Consider the following 24,361-nt stretch of genomic DNA (forward strand, 5'->3'; position numbering starts at 1 on the left):
TTGGAAGTTCTTGACGGCCTTGGGTTTTTTGAGTAAGGTGTTGATATTGGCGCGCTTCCAGCTTTCCGGCAAGGTCGTGACTCGAAGGAGATGTTGATGTCCTTACGGAGATGGGATGCAATGGTGGAGCTGGCTTTGTTGAAGATGTTGTGTGGGCATAGGTCTGACGGAGAGCCGAAGTGGATGTATGACATTACAACGCATGCTTTTACCACGCATGCCTTTACAACACGGTTTTTACAACGAAAACCTTTACAACGTATAGTGCTTTGGGGTGCTGGATAGTGAGTAGTTTAATTTACTATTCCAACTCCAGTGCCCATGGACACTAGGGAAGGTGTTGGATAGTAAATTAAACTTATTCCCTATCCTAGAGCGCCCCCAGCCCAATGCGTTGTAATGGTTTGCGTTGTATAAGTTGCGTGGTAAAGGCACTGCGTGGTAAAAGTTGCGTTGTAAAGGATGTTTCCCACCAACGTGGATGGTGTTTATGACTTTGATGGTGTCGACTTTGTTTATGTTGTTCCAGGTGAGCAGGGTATTGGTGAGGATGGTGGCTGTGAGGTTGGAGGTCTCGGTGATTGTCAGGGCGGTCAGGTTGTTGAAGCTGTCGTAGATGTCTGCGTTCTTGCGATGGAAGAAGGTGGAAAAGGAGTCACACAGGTCTTGCAAAGGTGGGATGTCGTTGGTGTTGGAGCTGGGGTTGGAGAGCTCCTTCACGACGTTGGAGAGCTCTCTGCTGTTGTGTGCATTGTTGTCTAGACGGTCTTTGAAGGAGGCCCTTTTTGCGGATCTGATGAGGTAATGGTGTCTGCGGATGGCGTTCTTGTGTGCTGCGTAGCTGTCTGGTGTCTGTTTGCGGTGCTATTTCTTCTCTAGTTTTCGCCAGGTTTGCTTGGATGCCTGGAGGTCCATGGTGAACGAACTGGCTTTCTTGTTGGCATGTCTGTTGCGAGGTTGTTGGCGCAATCATTGATCTATTGTCTAAGGTTGTGGGCGGTGGTGTCGGGTTCGGTGGGGTCGACCGGTGGGCGTTGAGCGAGGGTGGTGTTTAGCTATTCTTTGTGGACTTTCCTCCAGCATTAGTGAGGGGTCTATTGAGTGCAGTGGTGCATGGTGGGTTCCTGGAAGGTGAAGTGAATGCAGTGATGGTCGGTCCAGTGGAGTTCAGTGGTGTGACTGAAGGAGACGTGAGAGCTTGCGGAGAAGATGGGGTCAAGTGTGTGGCCAGCAGAGAGGGTGGGTGTTGTGAGGAGCTGTCTGAGTCCGAGGTTGGTGAGGTTGTCAATCAAGGTGGTGGAGTTGGTGTTGTTGTTGTTCTTGAGGTGGAAGTTCAGGTCCCCGAGGAGGATGTAGTCTGTGGAGGCGAGGGCGTGCGTACTGACGAAGTCGGTGATGGCGTTGCTGAACTGTGGCCGTGGTCTGGGGGGTCTGTAGATGAGGATTCCTCTGGGGCTGGTGTTGGGATCAGTGTGGAGCTGGAAGTGTAGGTGTTCGGCGGTGCTGAGGGTGTTGTCGGTGCTGGTCGAGACTCTGAGGGTATTCCTGTGAGTGATGGCGATTCCTCCTCCCATTCTGTTGGTGTGGTCCCTGCGGGTGATCTTGTACCCGTCCGGGATTGCTATGGGATGTCGGGTGCTGAGGAGGGGTTCAACCAGGTTCCTGTCAGGAAGGCGACATCTGGGGAGGTGGAGTTGAGTAGGTCCCAGAGTTCTATGGAGTATTTCCTGGCTGAGCAGGTGTTGAGTAGAATGCATTCAAGGTGGTTGCGTTCTTTCTCAGTGGGTGGTTTGGTGGTTCTAAGGCTGGGGAAGCAGCAGCTGCGGCAGGAGAAGGGCTCTTGGATTTGCTTGGGGGTGGCCAGGAAGCAGGTGTGTGATGGTCCGGTGTTGAGTGCGTGGAGGGCGATCGTAGCGGAGATGAGCATTGTGGTGTTCACAGGGTCCAGGGGTGCCAGGGGTAATTCCACGGTCCGTCATTGGCTTATGTGCCAGCATGTACAACTTCATGGAGCTTACAATGTTTCTGATACCTAATCTGCTGTGTTGTTTTAAAGGAAAAGGAACCCAACTTTTACTTTGCTTTCCAATGGCAGTTATCTCATCCATAATAATCATAACTGCTGTGGTTTGCGGGCAGGCATCCTGTGCATTGTAACAGTTTCACAACGAGTTACTTGTTGCAGCAACATCCTGGTCACCCCCCCACATGGGAGTATAGATAGTTCACCGTGGCCTTCGATTCCAACTTTAAAAACAGATATCAACAAGCTAGTCAGACTCATTGTGCTATTGTTTCAAAAAGAAGTGACTCTCATTTCAGCTCATGAGACCTTCTAATTGCAGGTGGTGAGAACATCGAGTGAAATACAATCATTGTTAAACACGGATCTCCCCCTGCACTTTGGCAAATTAATTCACCAAATATTCAATGCTCCTGATACAGCGAGCCAAACTATTTTTGGAGTAATACCTGCCTTTATTCATTCTATATTTTCCAGCATATTTGGAGAGTCCCCTCTACTGATCCTCCTGGTTTGTGGCTTCTTGTTTTGCTACTTGTGTTCCACAATGGCTGCTCTATCTGTAGTTCAACCATGCCTCAAACAGCTGCAGCTGTACCATGATTAGATGCTACAGCTCTTTGGTTTGATGCCATTGGAAGCTCTAGACGTTCATTTTCAGCAAATCTTCTTTTCAGTGGGCCCTGGAGTTTGGAGTGTTGATGGGTCCATTGATGTCTCATAACCAGGACTGTTCCTTGGGTATGCAGCTATTGTACAATCCTTCACTGGGGCCAAAGGGATTCCCTGTGCTGGTGCACAGAGCCTCTTGGATCTGAGTTTCATCAAAATCAACATAGGTTGTCGCGGAGTGCTCCTAACTATCACTGGGTATGAGGAGCATGTATGTTCATTTGAATTGCTTAATTGGATATCAACTCTTTTCACTTTGGAAGGTTCTGTCGCCTTGTTGGAGCTTATAATATTCCATTTGGAATGCTATATATTAGGAACTGAGGATTCGATACAATTGGGTATATTTTTGGGTATAAAACGTTTTTCTCCATGCCTTTTCTGTTATGTCTTTTGTCTGTGTTTTTTTTAAATCTGGATATTCAAAAGAGACTCTTTGGCTCTGCATACCTCTGACTTCTGTATCTGTTTAGGGCTACCGTCCTGACCAAAATAAGGGTTTTACATGGCCCAGATGGACTTTGTCATCTTCCCTCTGTTAGCATGAGCACACTGTAAACTGTTCTCTACTTTGCACACACTACTACACATGTTTATTTTTTCCTGTGCCAAGTTTATACTTTCACATTAGAACTTACTGTTGTTTTTACACTTTGCTCCTTCCTGGGATTTGGTCTGAACAGATCATACTGGCAGCTGAGAATATAACTTTAAAAAGATGTTTTATTTTGAACCCTGCTACCCTGTTACCCCTTCCTGAAAATGACTATGAAAATGAAGTGCAGCATGACTATTTCGGTTTTACTGAACTGTGCATCAAGTCATGACCTGATATACAAGATGAGCCAATACCTGAATCAGATTTTTCCTTGTTTGTTGATGGCTCATGTTTGTGAGACCATGAAGGAACTTTAAGAGCTGCCTACACAGTCTGTACAGTCTCAGGAGTAGTTGAAGCTTTGTGGCTTTCTGCACAATTGGCGGAATTGATTTCTGTTATTAGAGCATGCTGTGTTTCTGACCAGCTGAGAGTGGCAATTGTCACTTATAGTCAGTATGGCTTTAGTGTTGTTCATGATTTCAGACAGTTATGGTCTGAGAAGAGGTGTTTGGCCTTCCCTGGTTCACCCATCAAAAATGGAGAATAAGTTTGAAAGCTTCTTGAGGCGTTGCAGAAGCCTGCACAGATTGCAGTTATCAAGCGTGCCGCACATTGAAAGGGGATGATTATGTAACCACTGATAACAGATATAATGAAGAGGTTGCAAAGTATTGTGCACATAATTCTTGCACTTTCAATGGTGAATATACAAACAAAGGAACAGACCAACTGCAAGTTTTTGTTAGCAACAGCTGATACTTGGGATGGAGTCAAGAGGTTACAGGAAGAGGTGTCAGAAGTACAGCAGCTGAGCTGGATTAATGTATGATGTGTAAAAGGGAGGATGATGAGATTTGGGGTATAAAAGATGGACGGCCTGTACTCCCAAATAGTCTGTTGCTGCCAATGGAAAGGCATTATCATGGTCCGATTCATGTAGGGTGAGACGCCATGGTCAGGTTGTTTAGGCAGACTTGGTTTAGTGCAAGGTTTAGATTGATGGCTGATGCATTGTGCCACAGATTTATTTATTTATTTATAAAGTTTTATATAGCGCAAACATGACCCACGAGGGTATTAGAGCACTTTACAATATAAAGTTATTAACCATTAGAAGGTTGAGGTAGTATACAAACATTTGGTATTCACCATTCTGTACAAAAGGGGTATATGGTAGTGTATGGATATCATAGGTGACAAGTAGTCAACATAGAAGGATCCCTGAGGCAATCAGAACGCTTCACAATACACAGTTAAACATTAGTTGGTTGATGTAGTAAACATACATTTGATATTCACAGATGTGTTTCAACAGAACAGTATAGAGAAAAGAACCGCAGTGACATTGAGCCACATAGGCAGGTCAGGTGGTCCCTTTAACAGGATGCAGTTAGATTTCTTTGAGATGCCCGTGTGCAATGGGCTGAGGCATCTTTTGGTTGTTGTGTGTATCTTTTCACAATGGGTTGAAGCACACCTAACTAAAAGGAATGACATGCTTACAGTATTAAAGCTGCTTTTGATGGAGTTAATACCTAGGTTTGGCTTCCTGACTTTTCCGGAATCATACTGAGGCACGCACTTCAACAAAGAAATCCTGAGTATGCTGTGTGCCGCTTTACATGTTGAATAGAGACTTCATTATAGCTGCAGACCTGAGGTTTCTGGTGTGGTGGAGCCGGTTAATAGGACTTTGCAATGCAGAATTTCCAAAGTGTGTGATTCTGCATCCTTGAAATGGCCTGATGCTTTGCTGCTTGTGTTGATGAGTCTACGCAGCATACCTGATTGAAGGACAGAATTGTCCCCACATGAAATAATCATGTGCAGGGCAATGAGAGTGCCAGCTTTACATGCAAATGAACTTGTGAACATTACTACTGATCTGATACTTGTCTACTCAATGAAGTGGCTGACGTGGTGCATTTTGTGTCTCATCAGGTTAAAGCTGCCACCTCCCTGCCACATCTAGAGCAGTGCCTTGACCTCAGCCCAGGAGACTGGGTCGTGGTGAAAAACCATATACGAAAGAGACATCCAGAGCCCTGTTGCCGTGGCCCATTCAAGGTCATTCTAGTTACTGCAACTGCTGTGAAGTGCAGAGGTCTCCCTAACTGGGTGCATGCTGCCCACACTAGCCGGGGTTCATGTGCCCCTTGATGATGTAACAGCACTTCTTTGAAAAATGCCAATGGTGGTGGAGATACCATGGGTTCTGGTTAGTCAAGCTGTTGGGGACCAACAAGAACCTGAAACAGCACTTGTTTGGCCTGAGGGGGAGGGGGGGCTGGAGAATCAGGGACTGGAGCTTAAAATTAAGAATCTAGTCCTTTGGTTGTAACTGAACCAAAACTCAGACCCTGACAAAGGGCCTAGTGTTGGCGGAGGAGGCAGAAGAGAGGGAGACTGGGTCTGTAAGAGAAAGGTAGGCTCCAGGCCATTCACAAAATGTTTGGACATTCTGATCTGAGGTGCTGTAGGAAATTAGAGGACTGTTCTAAAAAAGATCAAAATGAGCCAGAGTACCCTGTTAGCGGAACTTCCTCTGAATTGGCTTACTTTGCTGCAAATGATAGAGAGAGAGAGAGAAGTCCGTGAATTCTGGCATATTAGTGAAGATTTAACTGAAACTCTGGGAATTTGATCTCCTGTTTGATCTTACTTTTATCATCTCCTTTTGTAAAATCATGAGTAGCATTAAATTTGGCTCTCCAAATGATTTGCTTCCTCCCTCGGTGCTTCAAACCTTAAGCACATCGAATAAAAACTTAATTATGCAACTATTGAAATCCTCTCTATTAGAGGCTGAAGTACCAGCTGCATGGAAGCATGCTATGGTCATGCCATTATTGAAGAAAACGAACCTGGACCCGGATATACCATCTAATTTCAAATCAGTCTGACCCTGTGCCTCATGGGAACAGTCCAGCCCGAACTGCCAAGCCATGCCTTCCCTGGACCGGAAACAAGCTTCCGAGGACCGGTTTCTTGCATTCCAGCCATCTTCAGCCCGGCTTGCTTGAATCCAGTGGTGTGGAGGGCATGGGACTCATGTCTGAGCATACCCATCCCACTCGGGGTGACAAATGCAAAAACCACAGTTTCAGTATGTGTGCTTATTCACAATTGTGTATAGAAAATCTTAAAACAGATAACGGACCATATCAATTTGGACCATATACTGATTTCAGTTAGGCTCAAGGAATATCATTATGTCTGCAATTATAGAGCCATCTTTGTTTCGTACATAGTCAAAATCTAGTTGTGTCTGCAAATATTGCCAAATTCTTCAGTTTTTCAAGTAAGTACCAGCCAATGTCTTCTTTGTATGTGCTTTCTCAGTCTAATCATTGTACATTCTTCCCGTTCACATCTGATATTACTTCAAAATTCACCAATTCAAAACCTTGCTTTCTCTGTTGCCATCCCTAAGAGTTTAAGTATATTATTAAATAAATGACATTCTCCTTATTACAGTTAGGAAAGTTAGTGAGGTACCACTGACTTGTAAGGCCTATTCCTACTTCTTTGATGGCCTTTATATATCCTTATATACTAAATGTCTTACAAAGAAAATGTACGAAAGGGGCTAACCCTTATTGCCTTCTGGTGTGACTTGAGGCCTTGTGATTCAGGGACATGTAGAAACCAGAATGTCTTTCAAGTTGTTATTAGTCTCATAGGAAAATAATGGTTTATCCGGGGTCTGAGAACCTGTGTTGAGAATATGCCAGTTTTCATTGATAATTCTCTCTACTCTATTTGACAATGATTAGTAAGTAGTTACACACGGCAGTTTGTCTTTCTCTAGGTATGAGGGGTCTTCTACAAGAGCTTCCTGTTTGTTTTTCAGAGCTCTTTTGTGAAGCTGAGATACATTTCTCTCTAGGATACTTTCTTTATTCTAGTGCCCTTGTGAGTAATCATGCCTAATTCTAAAAATCACCCATTTCACTGCAATTATATTTCAGTCTCAAGAATGTTCATACAGGAGTTTTTGCATAGTGGTTGATGATGAAATATATCAAATCTGAATATGATGTTCTTGTCAGCGGGTTTATGATGATATACATCAGTCACACATTTTCCATTTTATTGGAAATTAACTAATCCAAAAAACAGTACCCTATTGTTAATCATGTTAGTGAATTTAAAATAGATGTTTTGCCCATTCACCCATGTGATGAACTATAGGGCTGTAGATTATGGTCTTGTCCAGATAACAAAAATATTGTAAATATATCTTCTCCATAGGCATATGTCTTCCTTGCAGGAATTGGTATTTGAGTAAATGATTAAGCTTATCATTTATGGACACAGAAAAAGGGTCAAGATTGGAACAAATATTCTGGCCATTGAGTTACCATAAATCGGATGTTAGATTACCCCTTTCTATTGCCAGATAATATTTGATAAAAGGACTTCAATCACCCGCAGGGGCATGCTTGTCTAAAGGGATCCACTGTCAAGACCAAAAATGAGTACAAAGCTAGAGTACAAGTTAATATCAATAATACAGTGTCTTTTGTGTCTCTAACATATGAGGCCATAGTAAGAATTAGAGGTCTGGGGAACCAGTCACAGAATCTCAATAAAGGTCCCAATACTGAACCGATTTTGAAACCATTGACCATAATTGGAGGAGGGAATCTGGGTTTGTGCATAAGTTTAAAATATGGGATTCTCGATTGCTTTGCTACTAAAAGATCTGCTTTTTTAGGTTTAGCCTGAGCCAGGGCGCAAGCGCTGCCCTGGGGATGATATGTAGTAGTCCAGTACGGGAGAGAAGCCCTGCCCACTCCCCCACCCATATTTTTGATTGGCTTGTGTCTTTGTCCTTTGTAAATGCTGGCTTCTGATTTTTCAATTAGCTTGGTAGTCCCTCCTTAGTACTGCCGGGTGGTCACTTGTATCCTCCCATGGCTACTGGCCCCTTTACTTGGTTGTTGCACGGTACGTGTACTCTTCACTGTAATGATTTCTCCAACTGTAAGCACCACAACGACGTGCTCTGGTTACATTTAGTGCAGCCGGGGGCAACGTAAGCCACTTCAAATCTAATGCCATAGGTTGCAAGACCTATTGTATTCCAAATATTTTATTTTTCAGTTTTCCAGTGCGTTGGCTCATCCGCTTTAGCTGGTGCCTGGGCGGGTGTTACTTTTTACAGGTTGGTGTTTCAAGCTAGCGCAGTATGTTTCACAGCTGTTGTGAACATGGAGATCGGCTGCTATCTCTCAAGTAGATGGGATGGGAGGAGGAACACACCGCTTCCCTTTACAGAGCCAGACAGGCACTGCCAGTGAGAGCCATGAGGTAGTAAGGCCCAGCCCACTATCTCAACTTCTTTACTCCAGAGATTGAGCATGGCAGGCCGAGGAGGAGCTCGACATGGACGGGCCCCAGAGGCATCATGTTGATGCAACTCCTTGTTATTTCTTCAGGCCTCTTCTGAGAGCAGAAAAGAGGGCCAGGCCAGTGGTAAGGGCTTTTTCTGCAGGGAGCGGAGTTGCGTGTGACGGCAGCACCTGGGCATGGACGAGCCTGGTAAGGAAGAGGACAGCCACAGGAGGCAGGCCGGTGGTAAGGTAAAGTAACGCGAAAGAGAGTGTTTGTGCTGTCCAAGTAACCTTTAAGGAGCGTTGCAAAAGGGGGGTCCTGTAAGGGACCCTCTTCTGCTGACTCACAGAGTGCGCCAGAGTCCTCAAGTCCTTGGTACCATTGGTGACGGGAATATGAGTCGGATGATATCGGGCAGGGGGATCTTGGAATTTCCTGGAGCGCCACAGAGACATTTCACAATAAATTGCACTACCACCAAGCCCCCATGTACTACTTCCCCCATGTGGGGCTTGGTGCATTCCGGGTTTCAGGAAGGAGCAGCCGAGAGAAGTGTTTGAGAGAGGAGGGGAAGCTCAAGGGATCTACGGGGCACACAGCAGCATCGGCAGTCACCTACCCATTTCTATTGACAGCCATCGGTTGCAGCATGGATTACTTTAAACACTACGATGATGGCACAGGGGGAGGCCCCTGAGGTTCTCATGTCTTGAGTGTTGTGGTGAGTTGTTTGTGCATGGAGGGCAGGTGGCACAGAGGCCCATAGGAACGAATGGGAAGGCCTTCCCTATTAGCGCGTCACAATTTCCGATTCACTATTAGGGAATGTGTAGGAATCGCAATTTAATTAGCGATTCCGAAATGCATAAAGAATTGCGATCCCTAAATAGCGATTCCTTAATAATCGCTATTAAGGAATCACAATTCCTTCTGTTGATGCATGTGCCCCATTGTCATTTACAAATCCAATACCTCTAACTCAACCAAATGCGCAACCGATTGCATTGCAAATGCTTGTTTTAGTTATCCCCACCTGGGCTTCCACTACCATTGTCTTGATTACACTGTGCAGTGTCTCAGTCGGATCAATTTCCATAATTCAATAGTTTCTTGTGCCATTCATTAGCCTCAAGCTTTCCGTTCTATAATTATCTGATATTTAGATAACTAGAGATCCACGGATATTTGCTAGCCTATTCATTATTTCATTATTGATATAGTTTACCCAAGGCCTTATGTTCTTCTTTTGATGAGTTATTAAATCTGTAAATTACTTTCAAATCAAAGGTTTCAACCTCCTTTATTACTGCCTACTCAAATGTTGTGATTTCTGGTGGAATGCTATAAGGTGGCGGATGGAAGCTAGACTTATTGGTAATTTCTTCATGAAATTTATCTTCTTAGGAAAAAAGAAAATTAATTGTATATTTAAAAAAAACTCTGTAAACTCACATCTCAGGGTAAACATGTCTGCCTTAGACGTTGGAATCAAATGGAGACCTTTATTCAGTAGTTGAAGTTGCGTAACTGTAGGATTTGAACTGGATAGATTTAGCACTAGATTGTTGGTTTGCTCTGTCCTCACTGAGTTTCCTGTGCCATAATCCAAGTCACTTTCTGGTTATATTCTGCCTACTGTACATTGAGATCTTTCTTTTGACCTTTTCCTCTTCCCGGGCCTTTCCCTAAAAAAGGGTTGAGGGGAACTGACGACAGATGATTGAGGAGCAAACTAGCCATATACTCTGTGCCAATATATGTATCTCCCCGGGTATGTTGCGATTGGCAGAAAATAATATGGAACTCTATATTCCCCCTATCTTTAGCTCTTGTAAGAGTTCCCTAATCGCATCTATGACATTAAATTGACATTGCAGGAAATACACCTTTTCTGAGTTTTCATCCTAGGTTTTTCTCCTTTTGCTGGGCCCTATATTTGTGCTTGCTTTGGAACTCTGTGCACCTTACTCTGGCTATTCAGTAGGAAAGTGCCTCTACTCAACCTTTAAACATGGGGGGACTGGCATATTCCTAATTAGCATATTATCTTCCGTATAAGTCCCTAGTATATGGTACAAATTGTACCCAGGGTCTGGATGTTAAAAGTCACTACTGGGCTGCTTCAGCCATTGTGCCATCCAATACAGTGACAGGGCAAAATGGTTTCAGGTCTACCATTGAAGCCCAATTGTAGCAGTTTAAACACTGCAATTCGACCTGTCAAAATACACCCTTTTCACAGGTAAAAACCTCACCTATGAGAACAACCGTAATCAACTCTGCAATGACCCAACACATATCAAAGGTTCCCCTCTAGATGTGATTATCACTAAAAAGGAACTAGTCTCCCTCAGCTTCATCTCACTTATTGATTGGTCAGGCCACCATCTAATTCTTTTCAATATCAATACCCTAGTCAGACCCCACCTAGATGTTACAAAGTAACCTAAGCAGTTGACTAGAAATCTCAAGCAAGTCCTAATACCTGAACCAGAGACCAAGATTCGTGAACAACCCCCCCCTCACTTAGGCCGCTGATGATCTCACTACACACAATGACACAAGCAATTTTAGATGTTCTCGACCAATTGGCATTGCCTAAAATAAAACAACTGAGATCAACCAAAATAAAATCATGGTTTAATTCAGATCTCAAAGGCAAAAGAAGACAACTCAGACAAGCAGAAAGTACATGGAGACAAAACCCCTTGACAAAACATCTAGCACTACTCAGGATTACAAGGCTATCGTACTAGAAACACATTTTCAGAGAAAAAGCCTCCTTCTTCTGTAACCAGTTGGACTGTGAAAAGAATAGACCCCGGGAGCTCTTTACCATTGTCAAACTACAAACTATGTCTTCACCAACCTCATGATAAAATCGCCACTAATGAACGATGTGAAGAAATTGCTAGCTTTTTCACTGACAAAGTCGTGAAAATCGAGCAATCCTTCTTAAAAGTCTCTACTCTTCCATCCATCGTTACCACCCTCCACGACCCACTTCCCCACTTGGCAGCTTCACTGAGAAGCCATTATTGACAAAATGGCCCCTTAAGGCACTAACAGCTAACTTAATCACTTCTAACTGAAAAACAAAGCCAACTAGTCTGACTTTTTATTTTTTTATTTTTTTTATTTAGGGGGTTTTGTAAAGCGCTTGGTGACGCACAGCGGCGTGTCCCCACGCTAAGGAGAGATATTTACTGGAACCTACAGAGGCGGCATACCTTACTGTGTGTACTTCAAACACTTGACTGAATTTGAAGTCCTCAATATAATTGTTGTGATCTGATTTATATTAATACATTCTCTCAGACAGCTGCTCAGCAAGGATGAATGAGTTGTGTGTGTAGAATGTTAGAATGCCTGATGACAGTGTGTTTGGAATGTGTGAGAGTGCTTGCTTGTGGGGGAGAATGACAGTTGGAGAGAGTGGGCTGAGCAGCAGTCATCCAGATCCTGGTGGGATTCCCTTTACCAACAAAGCTATACTATTGAGCCCTACTATGGACTTTCCTGGACCTAACTTGGACATCAAATAAACCTCTACATGATAAGACCTCTTGGCTACACCTTGTCATTTTATCCAGATTACTTATAACAATAATCACAAAATTAAAGCCATCGGTCCACATTAAGGTTCCCCTCCAATCCAAGATTGTACAAAATCTCAACAACATCATTGCCCCATTGTGGACTCCAATCCTAAACACATCTCTCACCTCGTGCTATGTACCAAACTCTCTCCAACAAGGACAAATCACACCTGTACTCAAAAGCCCCAAGTCTAACCCTAATGATCTCAGCAACATCAGACCTATCTCCAACCTCCTGTTCCTAGTCACAACTATGGGAAAATGTGTTCTACTCAACTTATCTGCGCCATTTGAAACCGTTAATCCCCCCAGCCCTACTTGAGTCACCAATGTTTTGCTTTATTATCAATGGCACTGTCTTAAAATGGTTCACATCTTACCTACAACACCGATCACAACAAATCAAAATCAAATCATGTCTATCGAAACCCACACGTGTCACTCTTGGCATGCCATAGGGCTCAATTCACTCCCCTTTCCTTTTCAATTCCTTCCTTGAACCCCTTACGGTCATCCTGAAGCAGGCAGGGATCAAATATCACCTTTATGCCGTTGACCCTCAAATCTATTTCAAAATCAAATCACAAAGTGACATCCAACATCTCAACGCCACACTGAGCAATATACACTCTTGGTTTAACTCTAACCACTTAAAGCTAAACCCCATAAAAACTGAAATAATTCTATTCTCCCCCAAAAGCAACCACCTACCAATCCGCGAATGGCTCAGCATCCTGAGCGCATTAAATTGTTCCTCTCATTCTATCTAATTCCGCAAAGTCCCTTGGCTTCTTCCTGGACAACAATATGTCAATGAATGAGCACATCAAAAATTCAGCCAAAGGAGCACTTAACTCAGTAAAACACCTTAAGAAAATTAAACCATTCATTCCCTCTGATGACTTCAAGATTGTTGTGCAATCTCTGGTCCTCTCCAAACAGGACTATGGTAATGCCATCCCCAAAGGGATACCAAAAACTCACCTTGCCCCCCCCTTAGAGCCATTCTAAACATGGCAGCCCGGCTCTTAACAGATGTTAAATGGTTTGAACACATCACTCCTGCACTCAAGATCCTCAACTGGCTTCCCATCAAGGGAAGATGTACCTACAAGACTGCCTGCAGCACCCTTAAAGCCCTTCGCTCACATACCCCCAACTACTTAGACATCAAGCTTACTAAAGCTTGGTTTACTAGATCTTTGAGAAGCTCCAACGCACTTTGGCTCCTACCTCCCAAACTACAAAAATACATCAACCAAGACTCGCTCTTTTTCTGGAAATGCTCCGAGCATATAGAACTCTCTACCTAGCGATCTACGATGCAACCCCTCCTTCTCTTGCTTCAAAAGAGACATGAAACTCCTCCTCCTCAACAACTGATTTAACTCATTGCTTACAGAACTTGGTTAATTATCTCTCGTACAGGATTAGAACCCCTGTCATAGTCGGTTGTTTGTTTGCTTATGTTGTCATTTAGATCCTGTCAATTTTGTATTTGTTTTTTTCTTCGATGTGTACTATTATCTATTGAATCTCACTTCATATATTATTGCGTTCTTGATTTACTGTATTCTGCACAATCATGTAAAGCACTCTGATACCTTAGGGTCTAGCTAGCGTTACATAAAATGTATAAATAAATAAGTGATCTGGGCCAAAATACATCCATCACATAGCACAAGGGCTGTGTCTGAGTGACACCCAGAAAATTATATTTTGAAAGAGAAACACCCAAAATCAGTTCGGAATCCTCAATAGAGCATCCACATCGCCTGTCTTGAAAAAGAGTAGGGGAACTGTGAAATGATCAATCAGTACGTCAAAAGAATGGACTTAACAAAACGACTCCGTATATTAAGTGCCTTATTTCTTACAAGTTAAAGTCTATGAATAAAAATCTCTGTTAGTTTCTTTTCATCTGTGTCTTCGATGCCTACATGTCTTTCAGTGATTAAATGGAAAAATTAATTGACATTCAGTTCAAATAATTATAGTCCATTCCTTTGCTTGTGACTTCTCAACAGAATACTTCCGGTGATGACCCGACAATAACCATCAACCTTATTTAGAAGGAAACCTACTGTTAGGAACAGAAAAAAATAATGACTCTGTCACCCTGGGTGAAAACTCCCAGCATTTGGGGCCTTTAGGTTTTTTATTTTCAAAAACAAACTCTTGCTTTGGCAGTCTTTTTTGAAAAACAAACAGTTCTTTAAAAGTTTGCCAACCTACCATCATGCCTGATTGTACTGAGTTTCAAATGTTTCGTGCATAGACAGGAACCGCCATGACAGCAGTTCCTGCCAATGTGGAGAATTGTTCACAGGGACAGCGGTCAACTCCAAATTTGTCGAGAGTTTATGTCTCAGCATTTTGGATGTATTGTTCACCGCCATCCCGATGGATATACGGCCATCCTAAAAGTCAAGACCATCATTTTTAGTACTTCTGTCATGAATTTGAAATGAAGGCTCTCAATTATATTGTACTTGTCTCTTCAGAACATCACTTGAGTTAGGCTGGTAACTAGTTTGCAAAGGATGAGGGTTCTCCTTAGGACAAAATGTGTGTAGCCTCAGGTAGAGAAGGTTTCCAAAAACTGTTGGCCAAACAGTGCAGAATCTCTACCATTTATGTGGTGACCAGGTAACTAGGGATTTTTTTTGCTATTTGCATGGCTACCAGCCAAACGGCGGAGAATCTCTACTGTTTAGTCAGTGGCATTTAAAGGAAAACATTGGTTCCTGTGGGAAAATACTTGATAATGATAAAGAGACGTAAGTTACGTGTATTTAAAACAGCAGTTAATTGAGATGTCAAAGAGAAAGAACTTCCAATACACCAATATAAGTTTTCAATGAGTTGTATTGAAAAACATTTCAAATTGTATTAAATAATTTCATACATAAGGCAAAACTATTTACAGTTGTGTGAGGTGTCCCAAGTGAAAATATGAACCCAAGCATTCGATTAACATAAGTGAAAAAAATATATGTGCAAGGTTTCAGTAGTATGTTTGTTTACAAAAGCGACCACTGTCTTTCAAATAAATATATAACATCTATTCAATCATAGAATGCTATTTCTCAGAAGGTTCGCTTTTTTTCAATAGTCAACGGCGTTTCGACCCTAATATGGTTGTAGGGTCTCTTCAGGACCTGCGATGTGGGACCTCTGTCTTTCATTCATTTCTCATATATGGAAAGTACACCAGAAATGATATTTCTTTCTCAATCTTGCTAAATGTCCAAGTGAATGTTTTAAGATGAATAACTTCTTAGTTTCAGCAATGTAGTCCCTAATGGTATTTCATGAGATGACGGACACATTTCATGTTACCCTTCAATATATTTGTAAACATCCATAAAAAGAATGCCATTTCAGCAAATGTCAAGTAACAATATGAGTTATTCTGTTTTAAGTTGTGTTTGATTTCATTTGTGTTTTCTTCGTGTATCGAATAAGTGCCTATTTCTGTGTAAGAAAGGCTAAAGTAAACTTGAATTACTCTATATTCCACGACGCCTCGAGTTCCAGTATAAAAACCTGTCTCTAGTTTCCTTGTCACTGTCAAGTTGCCACATCTTTAGTCATCTTTTACACAAAAATGATGTAGCCTCTAAAGTGTATTAACCTATTACAGTTGAGTTGTGACTTTATAATGCCTGCTGCCAGCAGCTAAGGATAAATACAGGCCACAAAGCATCACTGAAGCTGCTGTTTAAACAATGAAAGAAGAACTTGCTTTTTGTTCTTGTGTGATATATTTTCTTTAATGAATTTGAGTCAGAAGAAAGAAAAGACTTCTGGCAAGTGTTAATCTTTGCACAATGTTCATCACAGCAAAAAGAGTCTCTCGCAGGATACTATTTGTCTACTGCTCTGTTTAACTTGATTTACATTAAATTGATCCAAATATGTTTTTGGAAATTTCCGACTATAGACCACATTTTTATTGTTCGTGACTGCAAACATAGTATATTTTTCTTATGAAGTATCAAATCCCCCATCAATTTGAAATGTTTATTGGAAGAGTGATTGTTTAGCCATAAAATTTAAAAAAAGATACCTTCTCCCATAGAGTTATGAGGATAGTGCAAGTTACTTCAGTGTTCCATGACCATATAAAGGAGCACGGCCTTCAGCTTTGTTCCCTTGTTTGGCTCTAGTCTTCCTCTGTAACATGCAATATTCTTCTAATGTATAGCAGGTTTACTTTATCCCGTAAGTATCATATCAGTCCACAATAAGAGTGTCTATAGAATGTTCAACAATGGAATTGTTCCAGCGTACCTTTAACTTTGCCTTGGAACGCAATGCTCCTTCTTGCACTGGGTAATTTTTATTCTGTTCCTGTTTTTAAACCCATATAATCTATGACATTGCTAATCATAGTAGTGTGCACATGACATTAATACTAACCGCCCACAAATGTATGGAGGTAAATTATATGGCTCTTCGAATGAGCATTGGTGAATCATCCTTTTTGGAGTCAGAAAAATGTACATGTGACATTTTCAAAAGTTATGAGTTAAGTGGATATCTCATGAATGCAATTCCATGTAAGCTTCATCAAGATAGGACTGCATCATTTCATTATGTCTGTTTAAATGCATTACAAATAGTGATATCATTTTGAAAGACAGCTTTACATATTCAGACAACATACAGCCACCTAATGGCCTTTGGAAAAAGCAAGAGTCCATTACAGAGGTATCAGTATGTGCAGTACTCCTACATTGTATCACAGCATGCCGATGGTACACAACTGCCATGTAGATTAGCATAATGAACCATGAACAGTACTTTAGCTATAAGATTTTTTTAAAATTTGGTTTGCTTCTACCACACTTTTACCAGGGCGCTTTCCAGAGACCAACGTGAGAATGTCTAGTGTAGTTTAGGTGGCAAACAAGATGGTAAGTGGTATGCTGAGCTCCGCCGGACACGCAAGCCTACAGCTGCTTCAGGTCTGCTCCAGGGCTCATCTAGAAAGGTAGACAACCATGCATCTCCTCCTTAGTATTTGTTGAGTTGCTAGAGCTATTGTGTGTGCTTCTTTCGGCTGCAGCCGGCACAGGGGGATAATGCCCCACAATGAGAGCCTCCCATTATGACAGTAGCGGGACGCGTTCTCTCACAAAACATGTACTGCTGCTTGTTGAAATTGCACTCCTTCATCCAATTTAAATAACTGAACATCAGTCTGGTGCCTGCAGCTCATAGTCTTCTTTTTTCTTGTTATTTCTCAAAGAATGCTTGGCAAGCACTTTTTAAGTTCCTTCTATGCACCAAGATGTTGCCTCATCATAGCGCTTTCATTTATTGTACTCAGTTGGTTTTTGGGCATTTAATATGGCTATTAATTTCAGGTGTGTATTTCTACTAAATGTTTTTCATGTCTCCTGACTAACGTTTTGAGTTTTTTCTTGTGTTCTTCAGCTCCTGGGCCCATTGACTTACTTTTAATGAGAGTTCTGTCCCTACCATAGGAAGTTTATTTGACATTTTAATTGATTGCGCAATCATGCCAAATTCAGTTGCTGTGCCCATTTCTCAAACCTATCAATTTGCTATCAACTTCTTTGTTTTTGCTGGTCCTTTTTTCACATATGTGGAAAATAAGAAATCTGAAACTTTCTATTGCCTTTACCAAAGTTACTCTGTCTGACTCAGATTCTGCTCACAATGACATGGAAGACGCTATCTCTCAGAAATATGAATTTATTCAGGTGCCATACTGAAACCTTCTCCGTTAAAAATGTTGTTAAGACCAAATAGAAGACCTAAAAATGACCCTCCATCTCCGGTGAAACCAACTCCAGCTTCTATTGATGTAATTCTTGGAGAAATTTGCTAGTTAAAACCCTTCATGGAAGATACTACCAAGATATTGCAATACATAGGGGCTTATTATAAGTCTGGTGGTCCACGGACCGCCAGACTCACAGTGGAGGTCTTCCAACTAACCTATTATGACCAGTGTGGCTGGGCTGCCCTAGAACCACCACATCTTCCACAACCGCAAGGCAATTGCCATTCCCTGGCAAATACATGACTGCCCCGAGGCTGCAATATGACCAAGCATACTATGAGTTTCCTCACTGCCGCACTTTTCATGGCGATGTGACCGCCATGAAAAGTGTGGCATGAGGAAAAAAGGGGGCCCTACAGTGCCCCCCATGTCACACACAATGTGAATGCAGACCAGAACCTCCAGGCAAGTACTGCCTTTGATATTCCCATTGCAGTGACTATTTCAAAGGCACCGCCCTAGGAATGCCAATGAGTCAACCGCCAGACTGCAGAAACTGATGTATTTGGTGGTGCAGGAGCTGGGCAGTCCCACTCCCACACCACCAAACACTCAATAAGGCCCTCGGATGAGAAATAGTCATCACTTGAGTCACATGCTTCCATGGTAGAACAATAAACTGAGAGTGTGCAACTTGTAACTTCATGCACCTCCCATCTGCAGACAGACATCTCTGTACTTAAAAAGCATATGGAGGACCATGAAAATCAAAATTGCGTTGCTGTGTGGAGCCGCGTGGGAGCTCCCGACAAGCTCCACAGCTGAATCTGCTTCCGGTAGAAATGCACTCCAGGATGGTCGCGCTGCCACCGAGCCGTCCATGCTCGAGTTGATGGATTGATTCTGCAGTGACCCACGGCACCGCGTAAGGGGTATGTGGTGTGGGGCCAGCCGATTTTTTGCAGTTAGGGCTCTCCCTATCCTTTGTTTTTTCTTAAGGATGGCTTCCTACTCGGTGAAAATCTTGGGCCTGAGTTTGGTGGGCTGTAGCACTGTGTTGTGCTCTGCAGTGTTGGATAATAAACGCTTACTCTTTGCTGACTCTCTGTGGGGAAGGGGGTCGGTGCTAGTTTGTCATTTTAAACTCGAATCTCAGCAAATGACATGACGTCCGGATTGAATTTTTCTACCAGTTCTTCCAGCTCTACCACCACTACCAGCACTTCTAGTTGCTTTGGTTCACCAGTCAAGAAAGTGCTACCTATGGAGACACATTAGATGTCTTTGCGGTGGAGGATAGTAGCTGGCAAGATTGTGGAAGTGTACATTACATATGCTGCTTGTGGTCTTTCCTGCAAATATTTAGCAGCTTAGAATTGTCTGCATAAGCAAGTAAAACAAACAAGAAAAGTATAAGGGGCAATTCATAAAAAAAATAAAAAGGAAGGTAACAAACAAAAGAAAAGGTAGATTTATTGGAAAGCTCATTTAACTGCATTTCAAAAGATCCGTCCATGAAAACATGTGCTGCAAAGAGCTCCAAAGCAGTCCAGCTATGGGGTCGCTTGCTTCAAGGACAAGAAAGAGCGGTTCTCCCTCATCAGACATGCAGCAATCTACGATAACGGAAGAGCTGTTCCAATCTACAACCTTACTACTAAGTTCTTCCAATGTGTGCGAATTTGCGGATTTTTGTTTTTTTGCGTGTTCGCTGGGTTTTTTGCGTGTTGGCGGGGTTTTTTGCGTGTTCGCGGGGCTTTTTGCGTCTTTGCGAGCCGCTTGCATAGCAAAGTTACCCATGCAGTAGTTTATGGGAGAGGGAGAGAGAGATAGATAGATTGATAGATAGATAGATAGATAGAGAAAGAGAGGGAAAGAGAGAGGGAGAGAGAGAACGAGAGAAAGAAAGAGAGGCCGGATCTCTGAAGGGCCAGATTCCTGAGTTGCCCCTACAGAACATGCAGCTTTTTATTTTTAGCAAAATGCATATGAAAATTGTGCTGTAAAGGTCTCTTTTAGTTTAACCCCTCCTGACAACTCAAAATGGGTGTATTTGCCATCCTCTCCCTTCTTCCTGTTTTTTATATCTGTAAGTGCTTCCTGATGAAGTTTAATTCCTTGGACAGGTGCCTCGTTGCCTACTTGTAACTATTCTCTGACCCTGGTTCAAGGGTCAGAGCAGGGTCAAGTCAGTCAAGTCATAAAATTTGTATAGCGCACTACATACCCAGAGGGTTTCAAGGCGCTTAGGAAGGGGAGGAGGATTATTTGTCAAATATCCACGTTTTAAGCTGCTTTCTGAACGCTAGGTGATTCTGGGTGAGGCGAAGGTGAGCGGGGAGTGAGTTCCATGTTTTGGAAGCCAGGTAAGAAAAGGATCTGCCTCCCATGGTGGTCTTGTTGATGCGAGGTACAGTGGCGAAGGCTTGGCTGGAAGAGCGAAGTTGGCGGGAGGGGGTGTAGAAGGACAGTCGAGAGTTGAGGCAATCTGGACCGATGTTGTAGAGTGATTTGTGTGCGTGGGTAAGCAGTCGGAAAGTGATCCTCTTATTGACGGGTAACCAGTGGAGGTCTTTAAGGTGACCAGAGATGTGTTCGTTGCGTGGGATGTCTAATATGAGCCTGGCTGAGGCGTTTTGGATTCGTTGTAGTTTCTTCTGGAGTTTAGCGGTGGTACCTGCGTAGAGGGTGTTTCCGTAGTCCAGTCGGCTCGTGACTAGAGCGTGGGTGACTGTTTTCCTTGTTTCGGAGGGGATCCAGCGAAATGTTTTTCTGAGCATGCGAAGGATGTTAAAGCAGGAAGAGGATACAGCGCTGACTTGTCTGTTCATTGAGAGTGAAGAGTCCAGGATGACGCCAAGGTTCCGTGCGTGGTCTGTCGGGATGGGTGCTTTTCCGAGGGGTTCCGGCCACCAGGAGTCGTCCCATGCAGAGGGGGATGTACCTAAGATGAGGACTTCTGTTTTGTCTGAGTTCAGTTTCAGACGGCTTTGTTTCATCCATTCGGCGACTTCTTTCATTCCTTCGTGTAGGTTAGTTTTGGCGGTGCTGGGGTCCTTGGTGAGAGAAAGGATCAGCTGGGTGTCGTCCGCGTAAGAGAATAGTTGCAAGTAGGCAACGAGGCGCCACGAAGCAATTAGCAGCAGGTGTCCAAGTTGAAGTTAATTTGTTTGTAACCCTTTTGTAAAAGGTTACAAAGAAATTAGGTTCAACTTTTGCACCTGCTGCTGTAACCCTTGCTTGGCTGAAAATTCGTCCCCGCTGATTCGCAGATTTTACCGCGATTTCGCGAGATTCGCGGATCGCGAAATCGCGGAAAATCCGCAAATTCGCCTGCGAAACGGATTTTACATCCACCCTTAACTAGGAACAATCCAAGGAGAACATAGTACTGATATTGCAGAGGTCACTCTTTCACCAAATAAAAGCTCCATTCAGGTGGATGCAACCTCTCACTTTTCTTCAAACTCCCATAATGCAGTACCCTCTCTAGTGTATTCAGCATCTTGGAAAAAACCTTAAATCTAATCTTAAGTGAAATTCATGAGGTGACGCTTCTGCAGGAAGATGCTAGCAAGAAAAATAACAAACATTTGAGCCAAATTTTGGACAGTCTACAAACTACTCACTTCCTGTATGACACAGGTGGAGCAGAGTAGCTGTTTTGGAAGACGTAAGCAACAATCATGTTGAAACCATCCTAAAAGTACAATCCAATCTAGAGGAACTGCAACATAAGCTGGATGATGCTGAGCATAGATCCAGGTGGGCACACCTAAGATTCATAGGTATTCCAAAGGATGCAAAGGCTGGTCAACCTGTTGTGGTGTTTATTTGACAGTCGATTTCTAAACATTTTCTCATGAATAAAGAGTCTGAATGAAAAGATTTAACCATCACCGTGGTCCATAGAGTTCCTGCGAATCACCCTGCCAATTGTAAATACCCCAGAACATTTCTAGCTAACTTTGGAGACTTCTGTGTAAAATAAAGAATCTTTTCTTATGCAATAAGGCAGACATCATTTACTACATCTGATAATTTTTCGTTTAATATTTTTCTAACATTTCTGTCTTAGCTACTCCTTGTTGCAAATAATTTATTGCTTTAATTGATGATTTCAAATGACATGGAGCCCCGGCTGTCTTTTCCAGCTTTAAAAACGTATGGTTCTTTATCAAGGGCATGCCCATATTTTTGATTCTGTACAAGGGGCAAGAACTATTTTGTATTTTTTTAAACAAAACCTAGGAGTAACCTGGCCAAGAAATGGCAGTTCCTATGATATTTGGCTATTTAGAATTTCATGCCCTAGCAGATTTCTTGCTATTTTATGAGGTTCCTTCTTGCTATGTGAGCACTAAATAAGGGTTGTGTACGTGGGACCTTTTCGGGGTGGGACCTCTTAGGTGGTGGGTTCTCTAAGAAATCTAAACATTAATATGTAGATAACATTAAGAGCTTTTTTGTGCATTGCATTGTTCTAGTTCTATCAAACTTGCTCCACTTATACCAGTATACGCTTGTATATCAACTCTGTTGTGGTGTGCTTATTGATAAAAGGGGCGGTCAGATAGCAACCATCTATGGTGTGTCTTTCCCGGTGGAGGGTAAAGAGTGCCATGTCAAAGCACTCAGGTAGGTTTTGGGGTGGTCAGGGGGGAGGAGGGGTTGCTTGCTCTGGGGGGAAGCCTAGGATGGGTGTTGCCTCATGAGTAGGAGGGGCGGGAGGGGAAGAGGGATGAAGGGGGGCACGAGAGGCGGGCAGGGATGAAAGAGCAGGTATAAAGTATATAGTCATGTCTTTTTATCCTGCTGCCAAGGTTGGTATTTACAAGATGTTATACAGTGAACAGGAGGTACAAAATGAGAGACCCAACTTCCAAGGGTCAAGAGGTTACCGGATACATAATATTTGTTTTTTGTGTGTTCTGATGGGGTTCAGCACTATTAAAATAGCTTCATGTAATATCAAAGGCACTAAGAATCAGGTCAAATTTAAATCTACTATAGAATGGCTCATAGCAGTCCTCGTGCAGATTATTATTTTACAAGAAACGTGTCTCTAAGCCTAATGTAAACTGCCATAAAAGCCAAAGGGTATCTCCCAAGCCATTTACCCTTCCGCTGGGGCAATTGTAGTAGCACAAACATTTGAATGAGACATTTTAGAGGTTTGTAGAGATGCAAAGGCCAAATGGATTATTCTTAAAATGATATTAGGAACTCTGCATCTCTGTTTAGCTTGTACTTTCTATGGCCTGATTCAAGATGATGTAGCAGCATTAAAAGTGCTATATGAAACATTAAGGGTCTGCTCTTGTTTACTCGTGATTGAGAAAATGTTATTATCCTACAGGATGGTAGACTGGACTCATTCCACATTAATAAGTCTCAGAAAAAACCTAAGGCATTGAGGGGAAGATTTACTCTGATTTTGCGGCATGTTTGCGTCACAAAAGTGACGCAAAATGGCACATTTTTTTTTCTAGTTACTTTTCCAGCGCTGCACTTGTTTAGCAGTGGAAATATTGGAAAAGTAATGCGAAGCAGCACATTGCGCTACTTCGCATTACTTTGCGCCGGAGGCGTGCCAAGGGTGGTGCATGGCCATTCCCATGCAACCACCCAAGGCTTCTCATGCTAAAACCAATTTACTGAAAACAGTAGATTGAGGTTAGGGTGAGAAAACTGCGCCCTTTTAAACTAGGTGCAAGGAATGAGAAAATCTTTCATTTCTCCTTCCTTTTCTGACTCTGCATGTGTGCTGCACTGTACAGCATGTATGTAAAGTGGGAAATGCTTTACATCGTGCCTAGCATAGAATTTTGTACAGGAAGGGTAGCATTCCAGTACAAAACCTATGCTACACTCATGCACACACCCTAGCGCTGCGGTGCTAAGGTGCGTGCATGGCACACAGCAGCTGACATCAGCGCCTGCACAAGGGAAAGGGGAGAAGAGAGCCAATCTTTAAAAATATGGCGCTCTCCTGCTCCCTCCCAGTTGCGCAGTGCAGCCTCACGGTAGGGCTGTGATGCTTCGCACATCTTTTTTGTTAATCTCCCCCAGAGTTTTTTAGTCAAAACAGTCAATGACCTAGCATTAGTTGGTTCTTGGGGGTCAGATAACCCTCACAATCAGGAATTTAGCTGATTTCCCAAAAGATATAATATGGCATTGAGGATTGAGGATTGACTTTTGGTCTCATTTCAATGACCCCGAAAGAACCACTCAGTCCCATTCATTGAACTGAATTTTAAATTCAAACAATTAGAAAGACCAAGGAGGTCTCTGGACAAATAACTGCTTAAGAATAAAGGCTGGGTGGCAACCACAAACTTAAAACTGGAAGAATTCTTTGAAGG

Source organism: Lissotriton vulgaris, chromosome 3_1 (genome assembly GCF_964263255.1).
Source record: "Lissotriton vulgaris chromosome 3_1, aLisVul1.2, whole genome shotgun sequence".
Taxonomy (NCBI): Eukaryota; Metazoa; Chordata; class Amphibia; order Caudata; family Salamandridae; genus Lissotriton; species Lissotriton vulgaris.